Below are 26432 nucleotides of genomic sequence, written 5' to 3' on the forward strand. Positions count from 1 at the left end.
CAGGCGCCAAACCGCTGCGCCACCCAGGGATCCCAACAGATGACCTTTTAAACTAGACTTTGAAGAACAGGTCAATTTTATGTTGGAACAGTGCTATTAATGAATATAAAACATGAACTCTTGATGTCTCTGACAAAGATTGAGAACAGGTAGATTTGTGTATAATATGTTAATTCATCAGTTCAACATATATTCATATAGATTCCATGATTAGATACTGGAAGAACAATAAGGGATTATATGGTCCTGCTCTCATGATGTTCAGAGAAGATAATATCACTTGGGGTGGTACATATGATGGTAGACATTAAGAGGCAAACTTATTAATTATTATCAAGAGTCTTCAGTGACAGACAGAAGGAGTTTGGACTTGATCCTGCCATTACTGACAGTAATATTTTTTGACAATAATCGCAAGCTAGGCACTATTCTAAGAACTTCACATTTATGATATAAGGATACATTTGTTATCTCCACAAGGAAACTGAGGCATGTTCTAATTTCTTAGCTTATCTAAGAGGCAAAACCAGGTTTTGAGCCCAGGTAATCTGGCTTTAGAATCTATAGCCTCACCTTTTGCAATTACAAATATGAGGCTAAGGTGATTCCTCATATATATGGGAAAATTGCTTAAAGACAATAGGAAACTAATTGGAAATAGTGTGTATCAGAGCCTAGACCAGAGTCCAGAATATGGCAGGTTCAATGTTCCTCCTGCTACACATAGAGGTTGTATTAGTATTGGGATGCACAAAAAGATTTAGAAGATCTACTTGGCTGAATTAAGAGAAATATGTTTACACTGCAAGAGAGGACAATATTGCTTTTCTTGTACTTTGTTAGACCAGCAGAGATGTGTAAAGGTTCCATTTTGTTTAGCTTGTTTTCAAAATATACTAGCCATTGTCTGTAGTTAATGTATTCAAAGGTAGATATAATTTGTTGTTTCTTCAAGTGAGTTCAAACGTGGGCAGAAAGGCATTGATTGATGAGGGTGGCTCTGGTATTTCCATGTTCTTTCCTACGAATGGTCTATGAGGTTGTTCAGACATGAAGATGTCTTACTATGAACTGTCTCATTGGGGCTGGTTTTACCTCCTCCAGAACTTGATCTATGGTTAAAATGCACACAGGGATAAGGAATGACAATGAAAGGGACTCAGGATTCATTTCTCACTAAAAGGCAGCTTGAGGTGATGTCATACATAGAAATTAGATTAATTCAGCCCCATTCCCAGAATTGTTTCAATTGAGCCTGACACATTGGGACAATTGATGCTGACTCAAATCTATTTCCAGATGGAAAGAGCTTTCAGAATTATCACATCCTACACAATTCTGGCCTAATTCCACTCCAATCTCTTTCCTTACTGTCCATTCAGCAGGGTGTGCCCATTCCAGATAACCAGACTCCACTCATTTCAGGCTGTTTTCCTTCCCTGAAAGATTCAGAAATTCCTCCAACCCTCTATCTATGCAGACTGGTGCAGAAGAAATAATGCTCAAAAATAAACTAGTTAATAATAGATGGAAGCAAAATACTACCTTTACTAATGACAAATCATAGTTTGGAAACTATAGTTCATATATCTGGGCAGGTAAACTGCCTGGTATTGCATACTTTTTCCTCCTTGTTTCCATCTACTGGTATACTAGACCCTAAAAATCCAGCTCTTGGAAAAGAAAACTTCACAAGGCAATAAAGGAACAGAAGAGAACTGGGACTTTTAAAAAATGAAAAACATTCATGACAAGTATGTAGAGTTCATTATTTTCCAAGTTACCACAAGATTAGTCACTAACTTCTCTATGATGTAGTGAGTAATGGAACAGATAGAAGTTAGGAACATTTCACTAATTGATCTCACTCCATAAGGAAGGACTCATGAGAACAGAGAAGAAGCACTTCCCTTCCATCTTCCTCCATATTTTCTCCTCTTAGCTTTGTAATTTCCCTGCCGAAGGAGGGAGCAAAAGTTTAACTAGCCAGTTCTTCTCCCCTGCCCCACCCTTCGAGTATCCTTCAGGATCTCCTGTAAACAGCTCTGACTTCCCCTGACACCCTGCCTCCCAAAGACCCTAAAATGAGTCAGAAGGCAACATTGCCTAGATCAACTCCAAGGCTGAAAATGTAATCTTTAGTTGATAGTCCAGTCCATATTTTTTCCCAACAACATTGCCCAATACAGCCTGTTATGAGATGGGTTTTGAGCTTGACTGAAACATAAGTGTATTCCAATGACAAAATGTCGATAAAGAGATGACCTAAATTTGAATTTAAACACTCTGCTACTATTACATTACTGGGGAAATATTAAAATAGGGAGGTTAAATCCCTTTGCCAGTTGAAGTCAAAATACATTGAATTTCCACAGAATTAAGGTGCCAAATCAATTTTCCTTATGTTTGTGAGTTAAAATTCCAAAGCTTATAAAGTACTCCCCAATTTGCTTTCATCCATTCAGTCTTAGTTGGAAGGATTCTTAACACGTTGATAGAGACAGTGCTCTTTCAGTATTTGGAGGTTGGATCTTTCCTCATTGGAAAATATGTATTTCCTCCTCTGTGGCCTCAGAATTGTATTTATTCAACACTGAGTCTCCGGTGTTTCCACTATTTTAAAGATTCCCAGGAATTATTATGAAAAATGAGTCTATCACAGCATTGGCATCATTTCCCCAGTATTGGAAAAACAAAGCAATTCCTGCTCCTGAAAGAGTTATCTCAGACAAAATTATTTCCAAGCCAATCCTCTGTGTTGCCAAAGACTGGGGCAGAGACTTATTATTACACTGCAGGAAGATGGCTATTTTGGCGAGGACCTTGCTAGGAGACCAGGCAGCTTATGCCAGTTCTTCTGATAACTGAGACTTAGAATTTAAGCTCAGTTGGGAAACACTCTGCAAAAGTTTAATTTTGATGCTATTTACTATATCTATAAAATCTACTTATGGATACTACCTGGAAGTTCAGAATGGTATTCCCGTAGCTTTCTTAGGTTTGCATCGAGCTTCATGATTCAGATAAAAGTGCTTAATTGAATGTGGGCTCTACAAAGAAATGTGGAAACCACCACACTCTCTGGAGAAGGTGTTTTCAGTCCTGCAATATTAAGACTTTTTCCTCCTTCATTTATCTTTGGAATTTTAAAAAATCTTACTTTTTACAGAGTTACACTCCCCCGCCCCCCTTAAGAAATTAAGTAATACAGAACCATCTTGACACCAGATAGTGTTGAGAACTGGAAGGGTGAGTGTTTTGATGCCTGATATTATATGTAAGCCAGTGCTAGTTCTAACCCATTTCCCTCCTTGGCCTTGAATTCTTGTTGAAATTGGGGGCAGCCAATCTAGCTTCTAACCTAGGACTGGTGCTGACAGTTAAGAGCTAGAATTTCCCTTGTGCTCTGTAATATATTCAAAAATTAATTCCCTTTTATATTAAATATAGCATATATTCTTCAGCCACTGTTGCCTAAACGTTCTGTAGTGACAAACTGTTGTCTCCAACCAAATTCCTGCCTCAGCCTCTCTTTTTTACCAAAGCCTCCCAGGGTAGCCCCTATTTACCATGGTCCCTGTTCTTCACACACATAAACTGAGTGCAGGGAAGTTGAGGTGCTGGAACTTGCATCCTAAGACAATACACACATTGGTTGGGGTTTGGGAAGCCCCCTGTACATTTGTTGGGCATCCTTTTAGAAATACTGCCACAGAACTCTAGTCACTGCCACCGTAAGCTGTGGTAACCTGCTATGGTCAAAATACTGCAACTGTCCGAAGGTTCAAAGTCTCTGGCCCAAGCCACACATTCATAAAGCCAACTCTACAACTGAAAAATCATGTATTGTGCAACACAAGCTACAAATCATTAAGATTAAAAAAAAAAGTCAGCAGGGTTTATACTTGGGAATTCACTACCAAAGCCTATAACCATCTGTTCAAACCATGCCAAAAGCCCAAATCATTCCACACATAATTTGTTCTACAAAATTTTACACCTTGCTCATTTTCCAAGGTCCATAGCTCACATATCAGACTTACTTGAAAAGTGCTAAATAAACAGGACTCCTCTTTGCCATGACCTGGGTCATGGACTGAGAAATGAATACAAACAGGAGCCAACATATTCCCTTTTTAAATAATAAAGAGTAGGCTGGAGGACAAGGCTTGCAGATGTGGACAATTGAACTTATTACTGCTAAACTCTGAATTGGTCACACTTACTGATTCAGCCACAGATCACTCTACATGGAAGCAGATCCTGTAAATGTTACAGCATGGAGGAACAAGGAAGAATGTTTGGGATAGCTCCTTCTCAAGAGTATAAGAAGGGTAACAAAGCCAAATACTTCCAGTTCATTCTAACCCAATATTTTAGTGAGAAAAATTATTTCCCCAGCCCAAGTATGAAGTGAATTGAAGGCAGGCATCTGAGCACATCTACACAAGTTATGTACTGCATTATTCCAGTGGGTATATTTAAATCAAATACATTGTGACTGGTGTCCCTGGATTTGTGCAGTGCACAAAGTGGACAACCACACTCAGTGCACTGGTAAGGAAGCAGGGTATTACATTATTTGAACTACCTTGAAAAGAAAGGAAACATCAGGAGTAGGGAAGAAATGTTTCTTGCCAACAAGAAGTACCCAAATAATTCCTGATTATAAAACTTTCACTGCCAGATTATGGCATAAATCCTTCCTTTGCTCCTTCCCAGGTTTCTGTTCAAGATCTAAGTAGACGGTATATGATTCATTTCTACTTAGTTTATTTCCTAATTTACTTGTGACTCATTATTTTTATTACATTCTTATTATCATGAGGACAATGACCTTTAGCCAAAACAACTCAATTGGACTATTTGATTGCACTTCAACAATGTTATTTATACCTCACTCCTGTCATGGATGAAATTCACCAGTATGCAAACACTTCTCCTTATTTTTTTCTGTGTCTTATGCACGTTTATTGATCTATGTTTTTCCTATGTTTTATCAACTTAAGTGATTCTTTATCTAACAAATATCAGTGGCACATTTTCATTCTCCAGTAATAACTTTCCCTGCGGTCCCTGTCTTTGTGGCAACTATAGGTATTATATATATAGTATAGGTTCATCAATAATTACCTTAATAGGGGTAACATTTTCTATTTATTTAATTCTAATTTTATCAGCACATTAATGTATAATATTATAATTTTATTTAAAAATGTTTTTAAAGATCTTATTTATTTACTTGAGAGAGAGAGCACATGAGAGCATGAGAGAGAGAGAAAGAGAGAGAGAGAGAGCATACAAGCAAGGGGGAGAGGTAGAGGGAGAAGTAGACTCCCAGTGGAGCAGGGGGTCTGATATGAGACTTGATCCCAGGACCTGGGGATCATGATCTGAGCTGAAGGCAGACACTTAACTGACTGAGCCACCCAGGCACCTATGATATAATTTTAAGCAAAGCTTTGCAAGTTGTGATTATTAACCCTCTTTAAAGATGAAGAAAAATTGTCTCAGAGAAAATAAGTCAGTGTGGAGCTATGCAGTACATCTCCCTTCTACCTGAGAGTGCTGCCTTCACATGGCTACAGAATGTTAGGAAAGGAATTTCAGGATATTAGTCACACAGTTATTTTATAGAGGGGAACTTGAGGCCAGTTTTATGAAGATCATATATGTGCTTAACATGTAAAATTAAACTTACAAATTATATAATACAGAAACTTTATATTGAATACATGAAAACATAGAAAGACCTAGATCCCCATGTGTGATCCTGGGTAGCAACTAACAGAACTTAGCAGACAATGCCTTAAGAAAAGTTCTTATTTACTGTCATCACTAAACTTATTGTGATAATCATTTCACAACATATTTAAGTCAAATGATTATGAAGTATACTTTAGATTTATACAGTTTCTATTTCAATTATATCTCAGCTGGGGCAATTATAATTTTTTTAAAAGTTCCCATGTGTCAATTTATATATCACAACCTTGATCTCCTGGTTAAGTATTGGTAGCCTGTACTAGGTCCACCAGTGAATGGGATGAAGGGCTTAGAATCTGGTTGAGCTCTAGGATGATGAAGACACATTATAATTTATGAATTTAGCAGGACAACTGAGCTGATAGATGCACTTCCAATATACACAGGCTGCACGTAGAATAACATTCATTCTGCTTGGAATGAATGGAGATTGGAGATTATGGGGCTGCACTCTCAGAGAAGACTGGAAGGAAGATCTTTATCTCAGTTGGATTTGCAAGATTTAGGTCATTTCCAGGTGGGAAAATGAATGATTTGGGGATTCTAGGATTAAGGAATACACTATATAAAGGCAATGCATATAGTGTCTTTGAGGAGGAATAAGTAATTTGTTATTGGAGAATAAAGCATGAGGGGAGAAGTGGATGGTTATGGAGTATAGAGATAAGGAGATATTAACTTATGATACCCATTTAGAAGGTAATTGAAGTCTTGCAGATTTTAAGCAGGAAAAATTCACAAGAGTATATGCTTTGAATTTGTTGCTTGTGTGTACAATATTTCTGATAATACATATTCTAATATATTAAGCAAAAGTAAAATAAAAAATATACCATTTTACTTAGTACTTACTAAATACTGTGCCCAGGACTTTGCATGCATTGTCTCTTTTAATTGTTAAAGCAACTCTACAAGGGAGAGGCTAGTGTCATCCATACAACATGGAGGAATTATCTAGGTCACAGAGAAGTCAAGGACCTCTTCTGAGCTTGCATAGGATAAATGATAGGGTTAAAGTTAAAGCTAAAGACCTCCCTCTCCAAAGCCCAGGCCCTCAGTCACTGCACTTCACCTTCATTATTAATTCTGGATTCCCTTATCATGTCTGAAACCAAGAAGTTTTACATCATGAGAGCAGGGGGGAAATGACATTTGTAATTGGAGAGATCAATTGGGCAACAAGCAGTTGCAGAGTTGAGGATGGGCTGGATCCCACATGAAGGGGCTTTAAGGAAAGTGACTGATTCAAGTCACAGATGTCCCTGATCCAGGACCAAATAATTGAGCAGGAGAAACATTGATCAGACACTAAATTCCAGGCACAAATGAGCATCCACATGGAGCCAAGTCTGGAGAAAAATTGAGACACCAACAGAGAAAGGTGCTGGACACAATTCTGGGTGAGAAGATAAGAACAAAAGGTCTAGTTCAAGAGACAATCTGCTCAAGGCTCAGGAGAGGGTGAGATAAAATATGAGCGAAAAAGTCCTAGATGTTGAGCAGATAGTATATATAAGAATTAATAATAATAATAATAATAGTAATAATATGGAGCTACAGATTGTAATGAAAGCATAGACACATAGACTCTGGAGAGAAATTGCCTGGGTTCACATCTCTGCTTTGTCACTTACTAATACTATAATCTTGTGCTAGTTACCTTACCACTGTGCCTCAGTTTCCTGATCAGTAAAATGGAGTTAATGATGATACTTGCATAATTGGGATTGATGATTCAATGATGATACTTGCATAATTGTATCTTGGGATACAGTAAGTTAATATATGTAAATAACTTATTGTAGTAGCTGGAAATCCCATAATGCTGGCTATCATTATTCTTAAAATGGTATTAATATAAGAAAGCTGAGGCATAGAGAGATTGTGTGACTTTTCCAAGATTAAACAGCTAATCAATAGTGGAGGTAGAATTTGAACCACGGAATTATGGTTTTGTCATCCATGTACTTAATCAATAACCTGTGCTTCCTTTTTCAATATGATACGACTTAGTCTTTTTTGATATGATCAAATCTTGCTTTGTAAAATATGTCAATCTCAATTGTACTATCAAAAAATATTAGTCAATGGCTGAGTTCTATTGTTTATCCAGTTATCCATCCCAGAGTTTCATGAACATTTCTTGTTTTAACTAATGACTATGTTTCTATATGCAGTATATATCTATTCACCTATATACATAAATATATATATATCACATATATGTAATATATCGTATAATATACCTATTATATTATATATATTTACTATGAATTCTATCTAGATGGTACATATATATAAAGATAGTAAGAATATATATAGTATAAGTATAAATAGATAGATACACACAATGCATGTATAGTATATATAGTAAAATGTTTCACCCACCTGGTTGCTCATTGCATTTGAAATACCATCTATCTCTGATCATAATTTATATTAACTTTGTTATACATTTGAAATCATGGAAAAGAAACATAGGCAGATGCAGCTGCTCACTTCCTAAAGGGACTTTGTCTCCATCTGTTGTTATCAATCCATTCTAGAGCCCCCAGAAGCTCTGCCAATAAATTAATTTCCTTTTGTAAAGGTGGCTTTATTCCTGGGTTCCGCCATGTGGCTTTCCTTATTACAGGTGAGGATAGTGATGAGTTACGAAGCAGAAAATGATGGAATTCAACTTTGCCAGTGTGTCATTTTCAACAGAGTAAGACTCTTTTCTCTTGCTAGAAAGTCAGTGATTCCTCCTAACCAGTCACTTGCTACCCTTTAATATCTGATTCTTGCTGAGAGTTTCAGATTTGTCCTGACAATCCTGCCCCCATTCTGTCCCCTAGTCAGACACACTTAGATTTTTGAATATCCTGTGCCCTGTCTCTTATGCCCAGATTTTTATATGTATTATTCTCTCTACTAGAAACACTTTTTTCCCCCTGATGTGCCTGCTTCAATAATCGTGTGTCTTTATGGAACCCTTCACAGACATTTGTCTCTGTGTTGGTTTTCTAGGGCTGCTGTAACAAAGTACCACAGATTGGGCAATTTAAGTAATAGAAACTTACTGTCTCGTTGTCCTGGAGGCTTGAAGTCCAAAATCAAGGCATCTGTGGAGTTGGCTCCTTCTGTAGATTCTCTCCTTGGTTTGTAGATGGCTTCCTCTCTATATCTTCACATGACATTTTGTGTGTGTCTGTGTTTAGACACCCTTTTACTGGAACACTAATTACGTTGAATTAGGGATCTACCATAATGACCTCATTTAATTTGTTTTTTAATTTTTTTAAAGATTTTATTTATTCATTCGTGAGAGACACAGTGAGAGAGGCAGAGCCAAAGGCAGAGGAAGAAGCAGGCTCCCTGCCAGGAGCCTGATTCGGGACTCGATCTCAGGACTCTGGGATTACAACCTGAGCCAAAGGCAGATGCTCAACCCCTGAGCCACCAAGGCATCCCCTAATGACCTCATTTTAACTTAATTACCTCTGTAAATACCCTAGTTTCAAACACAGTCACATTCTGAAGTATAGGGGGTAAGGATTTCAATATATGGATTTTGCAGGGACACAGTTCAGCTCATAACACTTTCCAATCCTGGTAATGTCCCTTCTGGTGTGATTCCTGGCAAGCAAAATGTGCCTGCATCAGAGTTCAGTTTACCTGTGCTGTGAATCTATGTTCACCTGTCATCTAAAGACAGTGATCTCTCAAATCATGGCCTGTCTCCTACTGGTCTTCTCTCCTCAATTATGAAGCACACTATACCTACTTGTATTGGTGGCTAATAAATATATGGTGAACTGGTGAATAACCCAGGGGAAAAGAAGAAAGTTTAAATATAAATGCATTATCTATCTTCCATGTACTACTTAACCATCATTATTTAATTAGGATATTCGATATCAGTTTTTCTATACCTGGAAAATGATTTTTTTTCCATCAGCTTTTAAAATGCACTCAGCTTCTATTCTTATTTAACTATCACTTTCCCCTTTCTTTTATATTTCCAGGTATTCCAAAGAATCCTATATTATGCAATTCACAACAGTGCATATATATATAGCTCTGAGGCAGGGTGCCTGTGAATGACTTTCCACATGAGCCGTGATTTACCCTGGAATTTCAAAAATTAGGGAGTATAGGGTACAGGTAGGTAAACTAGAAAAAGAATACATATCTGGTTTATGGAAAGCACAGTTTGGTCCCTGATCAAATACAGCTTTAGGAACAGGGGCCATCAAGTTATAGGATTTCTAAACTTCTGTACTGAACAACTATTTATCCAATTTCATTAATCACTGGAGAGGATAGCAGGAGCTAAAAAACAAACACTGGAAGAGTGGGACAGGAGGTCTGGGATGAGAGTGGGGGTGGGCAAGGAGACACAGAGAGGATGTGTGATGGATGAGGTCTTGCTCCAGCTGTAATTTTCCCACACCACCGCTGCTGCCCTGCCCACACAGGTGTTTAATGAGCTGCTGAGGGATCAATAGCCTTTGACAGACAACTTTGAAAAATTTCCCTTGATTCACTCAAGTGTTTTAATTCCTCATTAGTTCTGATGATGTAAACCCTTTGTGATTAGCTTGGTTGTTAAATATCCACTCCTGAGTGTTGACAAAGTGTAGGAAAGTTCACCCTCTTGGACTTCTGCCCTCTACGTGGGGTTAGCACATCATGGACACTGAAAAATTAGGGGGGGTTACCTTTCCAACTTCCCCACTGGTGGGTTCAAGTATTTAACTTATTCCAGAACCAGAAAGGGCGTGTTTTAGTACCTCCCTACCCCAAATACTACATTACAGACACACACACATTCACATACACACACACATTAGAAGCATTTATTCATTTATTATTTATAAATGTATTATAAATTTGCTTATTATTGTGTGGCTAGGATGTATCCAACATTGAAATAAGTTTTTCCACACATAAAGATGAAAAATTAAGATCTGATTGAGTCCACATGTGACCAAACAGGTGAAACTGGTTTATTGCCCAAGCTAGGCTTGAAAAGGTGTAAAAAAGAAACTAGTTTTTTTCTTTCTCCCACTGTTCCTTCAAACCCACTCTCTGAGAAGATGCTTTCCCTATTTCTGTTCAAAAATTTATGATGTTTTAGATGACATCTATCTTTCTGCCATTTTCGGCATTCCAAGTCCTCTCTGGTTTAGTAATCAAATGACTGGTTTAGGCTAATACAATAATAAACATTCCGAACTCTTAACCAGGTGAAAGCCCTGGATCTTATTCAGACTTGGATGTTTTAGCAGGCAGAGGGTCAAATTGGCTTCTCCTCTCTCTTCCACCTCATCCAGTTCAGCTGCTGTTTCTGATCTTTCAGAGGGAGAGGTAATTTGCAATAAATGGCTAGCAGGAGTGTCAGTTTAGCAACACCACATTAATGTGTCAAATGCCCTTTTGACGGCTCCTTTGCTCAGTGACGACTTTAGTGGGTCTCTCAGAGACCCTCTGCTTGGGACCTCAGTGCAGTTTCCTGGATCTGGACAATACTTATTTTCTAATGAGCTCTTTATTCTAACAGTGTATGAAGGAAGTGTATCTTGATTGCAGTTCTCCTTTTTGCTCTGACAGCAGAAAGAGAGAGCACCTAAGCTTTATCTTGCATTTAGACTTTTCTTAGCAAGAACCAAAGGGCAACCTATGTTCAGCTAACTCCAGAAAACTCAGGTCAAACTCTCGGGGAGTTGTCATTATAACTATCACCTTTCTTGTTTGAGATCATTAATGGGATTAAAGAACACAATATGTTCCCTAGAATAGTCTTCTCTTTGAGATCATTTCTAATTTTTTTTAAATTTTTTTAATTTATTTATGATAGTCACAGAGAGAGAAAGAGAGAGAGGCAGAGACACAGGCAGAGGGAGAAGCAGGCTCCATGCACCGGGAACCTGACGTGGGATTCGATCCCGGGTCTCCAGGATCGCGCCCTGGGCCAAAGGCAGGCGCCAAACCGCTGCGCCACCCAGGGATCCCCTGAGATCATTTCTAATTCGAGCATGTCCCTGAAAGGGCAGATCTTCTGTTATGAGTAGGTGCTGATGACAATGTTGATGATTCTGATGTTTACAAGTAGTACATCCAATGATTTGAATACTTTTCTAAAGATCGGATTTTAGTTCCTCACATTTTAAACTTTATTTCTCTTCCACTCTCCATATGCATCTGGTGCTAGGTTTCAAAGGGCAAATTTATGTCACTGTATGGCCCTGGTGCTTCACTTGTGAGTCATAATGTGCACCAGACTTATTCCTGAAAGAGCTTCCTATATTGAGTAGCTAACAATAACTAAGTCTGAAAATGACTCTGAATTTCATAACTACAATCTACTATGATCAAATGCAATGAATTCTTACTTTATCTTCCCTATTGCCAGATCCCAAAATACCCTGTGGTCACACCAGTGCAATTCAACATAAGGACAGTTAGAGTTATAGGGGAAAGAAACAATGGTTAAAACATCTTACTTTTGCAAATATACAAAAATATAAGACCTGTGAACTCATTGCTAGTGTCCCATGCCAGGGAAAGCTCCTGAAGCTTGAGATTCCTTAATTCAACAATCTACCTCTAGACCCAATAATCAGCCTCAATTGGGTATCTCAGAGCACCTCAAACTTCACAAATTCTGTAGTGGATGCTGTGTTATACTGCCCAGATTCCCCCTTCAGGACCAAGACATTCAGCCCTCAGCACATGATGGCTCTCAGAAGAATCCCTCTCTGGGAATGGCTTTGAACTGAAGAGGATTCTTGTCTAGGATCCTTCTTCACTTAGCTAATATAAATTGATCCTGACAGGTATCAGTTAAAAACCACTAAATCAGAAAGCCCATTTCAAAACTCTCCAGAGTGAGTTATATCCTCTGGTTATTTATCAGTGGTTGTTGCTTATTTACCAGTATCATCACTTAAAATTTAAAATCCCATATGATACCCTCTTGCTTATAGTTATAAGTGTGATACCTGCTACCTACTTACTCCACACACAGGGGAGAAAAACACCTGCATTGTTCATCACTAAATTCCTAGGATATAGTACTATGCTCAGTACATGTTAGTAATTTAGTAATATTTCTTAATTTTAGTAAATATTTGTTAAACCAATGAAGCCACAAAATTATTGCTATGCTTTAATCCAGGAACCATTTACTTTGTTACTCACCCATCAGATGGAAGGCTTCATTTACTACTATCCCACATGATGTTGAATCAAAACACTTTCCATAATTTTTATGGCAAACTCACTTAGAAATAAAACAAAAAACAAGTGAACAAAATACACAAAATAAAAACCCCTAACTAGAAAATCTCCAATTTTCTCTGATAGCACTGTCCAATGTAAACATAATGGATGCCACCAATACAAGCTACATATGTATTGTTAATTTCTCTTGAAGGTATATTTAAAAATTTCAGAAAAACAAGTAAACATAATTTTACTAATACATTTAATTTAATCTGATATATTCAAAATATTATTTTAACATACAATCACTATAAACATTATTAGATAATTTGCATTCTATTTTTAATAAAGTCTTCAAAATCAAATGTGTATTTTATACTTATAGCACATCTCATTTTGGGCAAGTAACATTTCAAGTGCTCAATAGCCATATGCATCCAATACCTACCTGGTCAGACAATACAGGTCTGTTTTATATTCCCAACAGGGAAATCTAATACAAACCACAAGTATTTTCTTCCTTTATACATATATTTTGTTTTATGTGTTTGTTTCCATTTTATGTAATTCTGATTGCCTGTACCATGTGGGCTCCAGAAGTAATTTGGTTGCTTTGAGGAAACCAAAATATTCTGCTGTGTGTATTACAGAGAACTTTCCAGACAGTTTGGTTATAAGCATAGCTCAAAGTTTTATTATAATTTTTGCATGAGAGATACTTTTTAAAATCCTTAATGGGCCAATTCAAAGGTTTATTCTTCATAGGTATCTTACAGGACAAGAGAAAGAATAGATAACTTTGTTGGATTATCTATTAAATACAGATAATCATATTAGATACAGAAAGAAAAGAAAATCTCCTTAAAGGTCATTGAATTCGTGACTGACAATTAGCTGACAGTCAACTGGGTGGGTAAAGTTCCCAGAATAAGACTTAATCCTGTTAAAGTTCAACAGAAAATCACTTAGCATTTGCCAGGAATACTAATTTCTCCACTTAAAAAGTTCTTTCTCTTCACCAAGGATGGTGCTCTTCCTCTTCTGGAGAAATGGTGTCATGATAGGTTTCTGTAAGTTGTTTTTATTCCAGATCAGATTGGGACAATTCTTATATTGATTGATTGATTGATTGGAGACAGGTCTACTGAAAAATCTCACAGTGTAAACATGAAACATGGGTAAGAAGTAGATGGTCTTAAATACCATACTTAGAAATTTGGAATTTAATTCTAGCCTAGGGAGATTCATGCCCACATCCAAAGAAGTACAGCTAACTGGACAAAATATTTTAATAAGTCTAGAGTGGAGATACTGAGATTTCTATCTTGTGTCAGCACCCTGGATATCCCCATGACTTCAAAACTTTGGGCTTATACTGAGCGATGACATTTAAATAAAAACAAATTGAGGGGTGCTTAGGTGGCCCTCAGTTTACCCAGTTGGATAAGTGTCCAACTCTTGATTTTGGCTCAGGTTGTGATCTCAGGATCATATTCTCTCTCTCCCTCTCCCTCTGCCCTTCCTCACATCTCCCCCACCCTGGCTCATGGGTGCATGCTTTCTCTCTTAAAAAAAAGAAAAGAAAAAGGGATCCCTGGGTGGCGCAGCGGTTTGGCGCCTGCCTTTGGCCCAGGGCGCGGTCCTGGAGACCCGGGATCGAGTCCCACATCGGGCTCCTGGTGCATGGAGCCTGCTTCTCCCTCTGCCTGTGTCTCTGCGCCTCTCTATCTCTCTCTGTGACTGTCATAAATAAATAAAAAAATTAAAAAAAAAAGAACCTGCATTTACAAATTGTGGACAATTTACATTATTTGTCAATTTCCCAATATTTGGGATCTCTTGACAAAATCTTGAATTTCTTATATTTCTTTTTTTTTAATTTTTATTTATTTATGATAATAAATAAATAGAATCCCCGCCTCTTAGCTAGCACTTGGCTATTTATCTTTATCATAAACTCTTTCATGTCTTTATTTCTGAGAATCTCTACCTCTGTCTGCTTGGACCACCTATAGTAAATCTATGTTTTCACGCATAGCAATCAAGTTCTTCTTATCTTAAGCCCAGGCCGTCTGGACATTAGCCTGAAGATTCTTTCCACACCAAATGTTCATCAGTGAGGCTTGCTAACCACAGCTGTATTCTCCTTGAGGAATTGTACCATTGCCTCTTAAAAACCATCTCTTTTTCCAAAATTTTACCCCAAGAAATCTTCTCAACTGTCTCAGAAGTAACTCCAGGAAATGTAATGAACAATGTCAACTAAGATAAAGGGATAGACCTCCCCCTAAAAGATGTAGAATACATGTAGCAGCTGGACACAGCAGGCACTCTGCTTACACATAAAAGCAAAGATACAGAATGAAAAATCAGTGGTGGGGATCTTCTCAGCAGGAGTGTAGTGAAATCATTCTATGTTCTCCCCATACATGCAAATCATAATGCAAAATCATTGCATTTGCCAAAGAATTCTCTGAATGCTTTATTTTTAATGACAGGTTCTGGTCTACTTTCTCTGAAAGATATCTCAAAACACACCTCCCACTTGGAAAAAAATATATACTGTATAATTGAATGATTCATTCAAAGGAGTTGCATCTCCAGAGGAGAAGCATTATCAGTTATCTATAGAATAGTCTGGTTGAAGAATTTTTCCATGGCTATTATGGACCCTGTGGGAGAAAATGTAATTTAGAATAGCAGGTTCATCCAAATGCCATCATTCTGCCTTTGTGCTCACAGTGTGTAGCTACTTCAATGTGGAGTGTGTCCACATTGCCTCCAAATGGAGGACTATGGGAGCAAGGGGCTCCTTGGGGCTGTAACCTCTGCTCAGGCACATACTCATTTCAAACTTGGTATCATTAGCATTTTAGCACCTTCTTTTTGCAGCTAAGCTTGCCGGGAGCAAAAAATAAGTATTATTTGAAAAATTTTGCATACACTTTGGTTACCTTTCTTCTTTATTTTTCCTAAAATTAAGAAGGAAAAGAAGAAGAGGAAGAGGAAAAGGGAGAGGAAAAGGAAGAGGGAAGAGGAGGAGGAGGAGGAGGAGGAGAAGAAGAAGAAAACAAACAAGATCTTATTTTCAACCAATTAATCCGAAAAATGTCTGTGTAAATTTTTATATACCTAAAGTGGTCCTACCCTCTTTGGTATTTTATCATCACCTACAAATGTTTAAAATGATGAAAATGTTACAAAATGTTCTACTTCAAGTTGAGATGTTTTTTGGAATTTATCAGACAAAGCTAAAGAGTTTTCTATATTGGTGAAAGAGTGACATGTATGGAATGTGAATATCCCTAAGATACTTGACATTTCTGCCTTAAGATGGGTGGACATTGGCTGCAATATTTTTGTCTGTTTGCTTTGTGGTTTTAGAGCATTTACCAGTTGTAGAATTAACAAATCATTCCATAAATTAGAATATTACAACATTTATTAGTTAGGAAGAGGGCAGAAGGACAGGGAAAAGAAAATTAACATGTGTTATACATATATTTTGCCCAGATACTGTAATAGGCATTTCACATGCTATATCACTTAATCCTCACAAAAGACTCATGTCAGGGTTATGTGCCCACTTCACAGATAAGGTAAATAAAATAAGAAACTTACAATTCCATGGACGTGGTATAGGGAATTTAAACTACATTTTGCGGGGCAGCCCAGGTGACTCAGTGGTTTAGCACCGCCATTGGCCTAAGGCCTGATCCTGGAGACCTGGGATTGAGTCCCGTGTCTCCCTGCATGGAGCCTGCTTCTCCCTCTGCCTGTGTCTCTGCCTCTCTCTCTCTGTGTGTCTCTCATGTATGAATAAATAAATAAATAAATAAATAAATAAATAAATAAATAAATAAATAAATAAAATAGATAGATAAATTACATTTTGCCAAGGTAGGGAATCATTGTGTTCCACTGACGTTACATAAGGACCTTCCAGGAGAGGAAAAAAATTAGAAAGAGGAGTGAACGTGTCGGCAATATTTATATATTATTTTGTGTAGCCAAATTAGGTAATTAAGAAGAGATTTCATATGCATTTGCTCTAAGCATGTTGTGAACTCTGCATTTGGCCCTGACTTCAGACACAGGTTAGAAGCCACAGAGAACAATAAAGCCTCATTATGTTAGTCACACTGAGTCATTGATTCCAAGCAGTGTCCCCAGCTTCTCTGCAAGCCATCTTCATTAGTCTTGGTTCCAAATGCTTTTGGCAGTTTGGAGATGTTCAGTCAACTCTCAAAGGACCAAGATTTTGCCAACAGTTGTCACTGGTTAGTATAGGGAAGAGTTAGCACTAAAGGCAGCTCTCAAAAAGAACAGTTTCAGAAATATTTTCAGCTTTGACATTCCTGTTCATAGGAATGCACAGCCCACTATAGGGACAGTTAAGAAAGGGATTGCACTCATGCTCATGTAGATGCTAAAAAAATCATATATATTGTTTTCTTAAATCATACCTGCCTATGTATGAGTATGTCTATATATGTTTATTTCTGGAATTTACTTTTATGTCACTAAAAATATAATTTAAATACCAAGTGATCAGAGGCACCTCAGTGGCTTAATCAGTTAAGGGTCTGCCTTTGGCTCTCATCATGATCCCAGTGTTCTGGGATAGAGCCCCAGGCTCAAAGCTCTCTGCCCAGTGGGGAGCCTGCTTCTCCCCCTCTCTGCCTGCTGGTCCCTTTGCTTGCGCTCTCTCTCTGTCAAATAAATAAATAAAATCTTTTTAAAAAATCAGGTGATCATATTCATAGTAGATAAATACAGGTGTTTCAGATTAGGTAAAAGTATTTTGTGATTCACCATGTGTTAGGCTGGAAACCTGAAATATATGTGTGTGTATCTAAAAGCTAAATGGCTATAATTCATATAATTCCAGCAATGGATATATATTATATCACATATTTATTAATTTGGCACCATAGCCCAAGGGAAGGAGATAAATAGAAGCCTCTGTGGAAAAAAAATATTAAAAACTTTTGTTTAAAAGAGAAAAATAAGATGATCAGTTAAGATGCCTGAAGTTAATTGAGATCCAGTCTATTAAGAGCTTTCAAGGTCAAAGTAATATTTTAATTATAAATCTAATGTGACTTTCACCTGTTTGTTATTTGCTTTTGCTTTTTTGCCAAGGACAAGCTATGCATAATTGTGCCCCATTAAGCCATACCAGTTCAGGACTCTGAGGAGTGTAGTATAGCTTCAAGAAGACAACTGCCTACAGAGAGGACAAAATTTGGCTCTTTGGTTTATTTTTTTGAACAGCAATATTACTGGTGGTATATTCTTTCATTTCTTTATTCTAAATTGCTGTGAATAGGAACTCAGTATCAAAGAGGGAACAGCAGGTCACACAGCAAAAGCATGGGATTAACAAGGGTAAAGATTTAGAGGCAGTTAACAGTCAACCACTATCATCTCATGGGTTCTTTGTGCCTGATTTGAACTACTAGCGTTTAGATAATATTCACATTCCAACTAAATAAATTGATTTTTTTAAACTAGCTTTCTTGAAGTAAAATTTATGTAAAATCAAATTCATTCATTTTGAGTATTCCATAAGGTTTGTGTGACCACTACCATAACACCCACTAGATATTTTTAAATTCAGACACTACACATATACAAGAGATATTTACACACACACACATATATATACACATATAAAATAGACATTTAGATATATATCATTATTTATAAATTGTATATATATTATTTATATAATAATGGCTCATGTACATGTAAAATAGTTTTGTATTCAGTTATAAAATAAGTAGTAGAACCCTACTTTCCAGTTACATAATACATAGTGGAACCCTGGTTTCCAAGCGACATTGTGACGTCATGTGAAATACATTCAACTGGAACTCAAGAAACCTGAATATTAGTATTTCAGAAAGCCTCATAATTAGACCCTTCTTTATGTATAACCATAACCAGGATCTGCAGTCATTGAGAAATGAGGTAAAAGTAAGATGAAAAAAGCATCCATCTTGTGCCAGTTTATGAGGGTCAATCATGTGCATTATTTCCCAACTCCTCAGTGATATAGGTGGGGAATTGACTAAATCCAGGTGGGGTTATTTATGCCATGGGACTCTGTGGAAACTTCAGATTTGTTTGTTTTCCTTGGAGGGTTAGTTGGCGAACATTTACCAGCACTTTTAACTATCTGGTCTCTGTGAAGAGACCAAAATATTGCTGTCATTACTAATGCAGGCAGTATTGGGGAAACACATTTCCTAATGCTTAACTTTTCACATAGACTTCTCATTGCCAACTAGGAACACTAGAACACTGAGAACATCCCCATGGTGGCTGGACCCTCTAATAAGCTCACGGTACAGCCAAGTGCTATTGAAACTCATACTCTGCAAAGGTCAGACTGCTCCAAAGAAAAAGAACAAGAGTGTCATGGCTATCTATGCCCTGTTCTTGCTTTTACATGGAGTCATCAGATATGCAACCCATCTCCCAAGAATGGAAGGTGAAGGGGTCAGAGAGCAGATAGAGGTTTATGCTAATGGAGCCCTTACACTTGCAAGAAAATATCACAGGTGGGGAAGATTCCTCCTGCCACTCTGGTGCACCCAATACTGGATCTCGGCCAGTTTTGTTTCTCAGTAGTTTTGGGGCCAAGCATCAATACTTCTAGAAGAGTAGTTTCCACTACTTTAAAATAATTTTAAAAAATTGCCTCAGATAATTTCCAAGGGCCCTCTGAGCACCACATTTCTATTATTTACAATTCTAGGTTTCAATAGCTACAGTTTGCCACAACAAAAAGTTGCACTTCAGTGCATTTATAAATTCTAAAGAACTAATCATTTACACCCCTTAACCCCACCTTTCAGCAGGTCACTTTTGAAAGCAAATTTTAACAGAAGGCAAATGGGAAGACTACCCTGACCCTTTTCTATATGGGACTGAAGTCAGAATGAACAAATAAGCAGTTATGCATATATACACATATGATGCATGCTTATATATACACATGTATAATATAATGCTTATATATGTGTATGTGATATATATAATCTACCTTATCTTTTTTTTTAATTTTTATTAATGAGAGACACAGGGAGAAAGGCAGAGACATTGGCAGAGGGAGAAGCAGGCTACCCAAGGAGAGCGCGATGCGGGACTCGATCCCAGGACCCTGGGATCATGACCTGAGCTGAAGGCAGATGCTCAACCACTGAGCCACCCAGGAGTCCCAACCTTATCCTTTAATAGGAAGTAAAGTACTTTTTTCCCCTTCTGGGGTGATGGTTGGAAATAATTGCCTTTTCACTAGAAAGAATCTCGAGGTGCAGATTCTTGTTGATCTGATATTATCCAGTAATTGTTAAGGAGGTCACAGGCCCTCAGGCACATGATTGTTCATCTTCTGTGCTTCTACTTCTTTCATAACCCTTATCATTCTCTAATGTACCTTGTTTCTCATCACCGCACAATTTCCTTGAGGGCAGGGGTTGTGTGTCTCTCATCTATATCCCTAATGTTCATTTGAGTGCTTGGCATGCAACATTATTCAGTGACTCAGGAAATACATGATGAGTAAAGGCTGCTCTGAAGTGTTGACTTATCCCATGGTCTATAATACGTTCGTGTGCATACCAAGACTAAGCCAGCTAGTTTCCATGCCTAGATACCCAGGGTTTCCAGAGAAAGCCTAACGTGAAACCAAACAGCAAAGCAATCATTTTGTGTTTTAACTAAAGGTAACCCTTCGATCTCAACTCAGTTCCCCATTCTAATATACCACCTTGTGCCCTGTTAATGGGATTGCCTCAAACGTCAAGAAAACTTAAGACTCAGATAAGCTCAATTTCAATGACTAATGTGGAAATCATTTTGTTTGATCTTCTAAAATGTGGGAAATCCACTCTGTAGGAGGCAGGACCTCTTTGCAAGGTAAAAACTGCTGATGTTTATAGTTGCTACCAAATGAGAGAGAGGAGGCAGCATATTGATTTCCAAAACCAAATTTTAATTATCTAGAGAAACTCAAATTGGAAGAAAAGGTAAATCTTCCAATTTTGCTTTTACTTAACTAGAAACAGTGTTAAGTAATAACATAAAAATTGATCTATGAAATTACACAACAAATATTTGTGACACCCTCTGTTTATGCTTGTATTGTTTAAACTAGGGGGGAAGAGGTACCATATAGATGGCTAGTGTAAAAGAACAATTTTGTACCAGTGACAGGTTAAAAATAGCAAGACAGATTTTATTCAGACTACTGCATAAGACAGAGACCACTTTCGTATAAACTGAGCTCAACTTTGATGAAACAAAATCAGGAGGCCTTTTATATGCTGGGGTGCACTAATGGAAAAGTACTGAGGGATGTTGGGGGAGGAGGTCAGTCAATGTGATTAGACCACCTGTATTTGCTAACTGGCGCTTATAAGGTAAGCTCCGATCCTCCTACAGAGACTGGGAAATAGGGAAACCATCTTTCTGGGTGGTTACATTTAAAAAGATGACTCCTGGGACCTTCAGTTTTCCTACTATATTCCAGGAATATTAGATGGATTGAGTGTCTGTGCTGGCATATTTGGTAAATATCTCTTGCATGAAGAGATGAGACAGAAAAGAGGATTTTCAGTAATGTTATGGAATACTAAAATTACAAATATGACTCAGTAAGAATCTCTACTGTGAAGAACTCATCTGTTGTTACGGTTCTTATGTAATCAGGTATGCACTATTACAGATTAGTGCATTATTACTATGTACAGATTAGTACAAACCGTTGTCTTTCTGTTCAGAGCAGTGCTCATTTAAAATAGAAAACCAAGTTAGGCTGCCCTTCAATGTCACTGATTTTGTGCATGGCCTGATTTTCCTCCTTCCAGAGTTTTCTCTTTTATTCTCAAAGGAAACGGATGTGGACTTTGGATCCACATTCATCCCAGATAACCAAGGGTGGGCCTTACTTACCAGGGTGGAAGAAACATAACAAACTCCTGGTTATGTAAAAATATTTATTACTATCTGACTGGGGTAAAGGTGTGGTGGCTTTATCATCCTATTACATGTTTCCTATGACTAGAGGAGGAAGCATTCTCTACTAAATTTACTGTCAACATTAACCTTTCCCTGTTTTTCTCCCTCTAGAAAAAGCTGACCGGACACACTATTTGTCGTTAGGAGAGAGTGCTGTTTGAATTATTATATACTGAGGTCACCACAGTTTAAAACCCAGAATAATTGAATAACATTTACTGAGTATCTTCTATGTTCCAAACACAACATTGAGTGTGGTTGAAGCAACAAACTTTTGTACAATATTTCTTACAATCAAGAAATGGTCATTCTTATAGAACAGACAGTACCCATTTATAGAAAACTAAAATCAGATTTGACATGTGATCCATATCCAAGAAAGAATAGATAATACAATCTCTAGAAATTTAGAAGAGACTTTGGTCACTGGGGTTGTGATCTTCATTGATTAAAGGAGAAGATAATGTGGTTGAATGCTGAACATTGACTTGCAATCTAATGGAGCCTGGGTTGCCACATACCATTTTTTTGCAATTGGAATTAAAAGAAAAATACAGAGATCAATTTAAGCTTTTTTTTAAAAAAATAGTTTGTTTATTCATGAGAGAGAGAAAGAGAGAAAGCCAGAGACATAGGTAGAAGGAGAAGCAGGTGTCATGCAGGGAGTCTAACGTGGGACTTGATCCCGAGACTCTGGGATTGCACCCTGAGGCAAAGGCAGATGCTCAACAGCTGAGCCACCCAGGCATCCTAATCGATTTAAGCTTAAAGGAACTGTATAAATAAATAAATAAATAAATAAGCAAAATCAATGAAATTGAAACCAGAAAAACAATAGCGAAAACTCAACATAATCAAAAGCTGTTTTTTTTTTTTCAAAAGATCAATAAAATTTATATACCTCTAGTAAGATAACCCAGGCGGGGGGGGGGGAGTGAGAAGACGCTAATTACCAATATCAGAAGTGAAAAAGGATCATTGCTATTGATCTCATCAACCTAAAAAAAAAAAGAGATAAAGATAAAAAAGAACAGAATGCTGTGAACAACTCTATATACATGCAATATTATAATGTATGAAATGGATGGATTCCTTGGAGGACACAGACTACCAAAATTCACACAAGGAAATACAGATTATCTATATGGGACTAAGCATCTTAATGGAACTGAATCAATAATTAATAAACTCCAAAAAGAGAGAAAGAGAACATCAAATCAGGTATTTTTATTTCCTAACTCTTTCTCTGAGGCTAGTATGACATTAGTATCAAAACCACATAAAGACATTACAAGGAAGGAAAACTATAGGCCAATATCTCTTCTGAACATAGATGCAAAAATCCCCCCCATGTTAACAACCAGAATCCAAGAATGTATAACAATAAGTATACAATATGACCAAGTGAGTTTTATTTCAGAAATGTGAGACTATTTTGACATTTGGAAAGCAATTAATGTAATTAATAGACTAAAGAAGAAAAATCAGATGATCATATTAATTGATGCATCAAAAGTATTTGACAAAATAAAATAGCCATTCATGATTTTTTAAAAAAGAAAGAAAAACTGTCAGAAATCTGATAGAGGCAAACATCTTCAACTTGACAAAGAACATCTACACAAAGTCTGCAGATAATATCTTAATTAAGGATGAGAAACTAGATGCTTTCCCAAGATCAGAAACAAGGCAAGGATGCCTTATTTCATCGTTTCTACACAAGATTTTGCTGGAAGTCCTGCGTAGCACAATATGATTAGAAAATAAGATAAAATATACAGATTTCAAGGCAGAAACAAAATATTTATTCATATATATGGTTGTCTATGTAAGAATTTTTTAAAAAATGGACAAAAATGCTCCTGGAATTACTAGGTGAAAATAGCAAGGTTGCAGGATACAAAGTTAATATAGAAAATTCTGTTGATTGCTTATATATCAGGAGAGAATGATTTTGAAATTAAATTAAATTTGACTTTGGCTTTAAAAGAAATCAACACCAGTGTCCCAAACTGGAACAATTTGAGCAATAAAATAAAGTAATATTGAATTATCACCCAAAGTATAAAACAAACATCTGTTAGTACACACTGATATAAATATATGACTGAATAAATGTGTGGGGGAGATGAGACAAATCCCTCAAACAGAATTCCAAGTAACTTATGCAGATTGTCCATACTTAGAAGGTGCAGCATAACTGCCGGGTCAAGCATGGGCTGCTCTTCCTTCCCATGAGTACGGTGTAGAAAGAAGATAGAAATCACTCTATAGTAGAGAAATCTGAAAATTCTACCTCAGGCAGATGATGAAGGTTAATATCAACAGTAATAAATCATTTTGAAGCCTTAGAAAGTATAGCCAAGAGGAGCCTTAAAGTGACTAAATATAATATGGCATCCTGGAATAGAAAAGTCACATTAAGTAAGAAGTAAGGGAATCTGAATCAAGGATGGGCTTCACTTAATCATAACATAACTACAGTAGTCTGAGTGGTAACAAATTTCCACCCTAATGTAAGAAGGTAATAATAGGGATAACTATGTTGGCAAGACATAGGAACCTGTTCTATTATTTTTCCAATTTTTCTGTAAATTTAAAGCTGACCTAAATATAAAGTAAAACTTACCTGATGATTCCAAGACATGGTCAGGACTTAATGCTATGAACGAAGCTGAAAAAAAAAAATCATTCATTTTGCAATAAAAGTATTTAGGCTTTTCCCTTTTTCTGTTCCTTAGAAGAATGATGGCCCTGGAAAAGTTACTTAATATTTTCAAACATCCCTTTACTCATCTCAGGAATAATAACAACTGTATTTTCCCACTTCACAGAACTGTTGTGGGGATTAATTTATATAGTGAATAGGAAAAGTCAGCTGTGGTCATGTGGAGACATAGAGATACAACAGAATACAAAGTTCTCCAGGAGAATTAACACAGGAGGATTTAACAGCCCAGCAGAGTGAGAGTGAGTTAAGTAGAGAGGCACCCTACTCTAAAAAAAAAAAAAAAAAAAAAAAAGAATAGAAACAAGAAAAAGAAACCTAAAGAAAGTCCCAAGCTATTAGTTATGTCTTAAAATAATTGCACTGCTGTGTGAGTGAGCTTGTTCTAATTTAACTTCTGCTCCAGAATAGTTTTATAACCTTCAGCAAATCAATTACCTTCTTTTGCTTTTCTTTACTCATCTGTAAACTGGACATGAAAATGCTTCCTCCTTAAGCTTGCCGTCAAAGAACTGATCACTTCGCAGTGTAAGTAGCAATGGTGTATCTTCTCTTGATGATAAGATCTGGCCCCACTCTTCTTATGAAAATCTTATCAACTCAATTCTCTTAATTTCTGAGAAATCATGCTCATTTCCTCAGGGTATCCCAGCTGTCCTTCAGGTAATTGAATTTTGTGTATGTCCAGAGTTTAAAAACAAATAATTGTTCAGACTCATAAAAGTTTTTGAAAATTGTTTTTATTTCATTCATTCAATCTGCATTTAAAAAATGAATTATTAAATTTAAAACACCTTTAAAAATAAGTTGATCTTACAACCTATTGCCTAGTGTATAAGATCATAAACCTGGAATATTATATTCCTCCAGTGAATGAAATTCAATTTATTCTTCCACATTAAGCTTAAATATTAGCTTGTTCAGGAAAGATTTCTCATCTATCTCAGCATATTCAGATCCTATTCAGTACCTGTTGTAACCACAATTTTCTAAAACCTTGCTCTGAGTTGCCATGTACTGTCTCTATTCTCCCCACTAGGGGGCAATTCAGTAACAGAGTGGGTTAGAGCTACTCTATACTCTCCTTAACCTTTTCGCACAAGAACGCCTTAGCACCTAGCATGCTTTCTACATACTGGTGTTGCATTTGTGGCGTAAGTGCCTGTTGAGTTTTATCATCTCCTGCTACTAAACTTTGGGTTCTCCAAGAGGATCACAGTGATAGAAATCATGCTTTCATTTATTTGTTTGCTTGCTTGTATTTACCCAGTGCTCTTTAAAGTACTTGGCTCATAGCAATCATTCATTATACATCTAAAGGATAGGTGGAGATACAAGGAAGTAAGAGAGTGAGAAAGAGAAGGTTAAAAGCAAGAAAAGGAAATTGCCCTGGAAATGACCCATCTTGTTAAACATGATTCTGTAGCACCAAGAATCAAGCAAAGAGGACTGCTTGGATCCTCACTTGGGCTGAAGCCTGGGAAACAATTTCTAAATGGGAAACAGGAGAGGAGGGATGAATGTAAGGGGAAACATTTGGGAAACAAGTTAAATAACCAGGGCTGACCATCAAAACAACTAGACAAGGAAAACTATCATAGAAAGAGCCACACATAATCCCATGTTAGAAACTGGGAAAGCCAGAAAAGAATGAATATTCTGAACAGATCATGTGGCAGGGCCTGTTGACAACCCTGAG

The sequence above is a fragment of the Nyctereutes procyonoides genome, unplaced genomic scaffold, assembly GCF_905146905.1.
Source record: "Nyctereutes procyonoides isolate TBG_1078 unplaced genomic scaffold, NYPRO_anot_genome, whole genome shotgun sequence".
Classification (NCBI taxonomy): domain Eukaryota; kingdom Metazoa; phylum Chordata; class Mammalia; order Carnivora; family Canidae; genus Nyctereutes; species Nyctereutes procyonoides.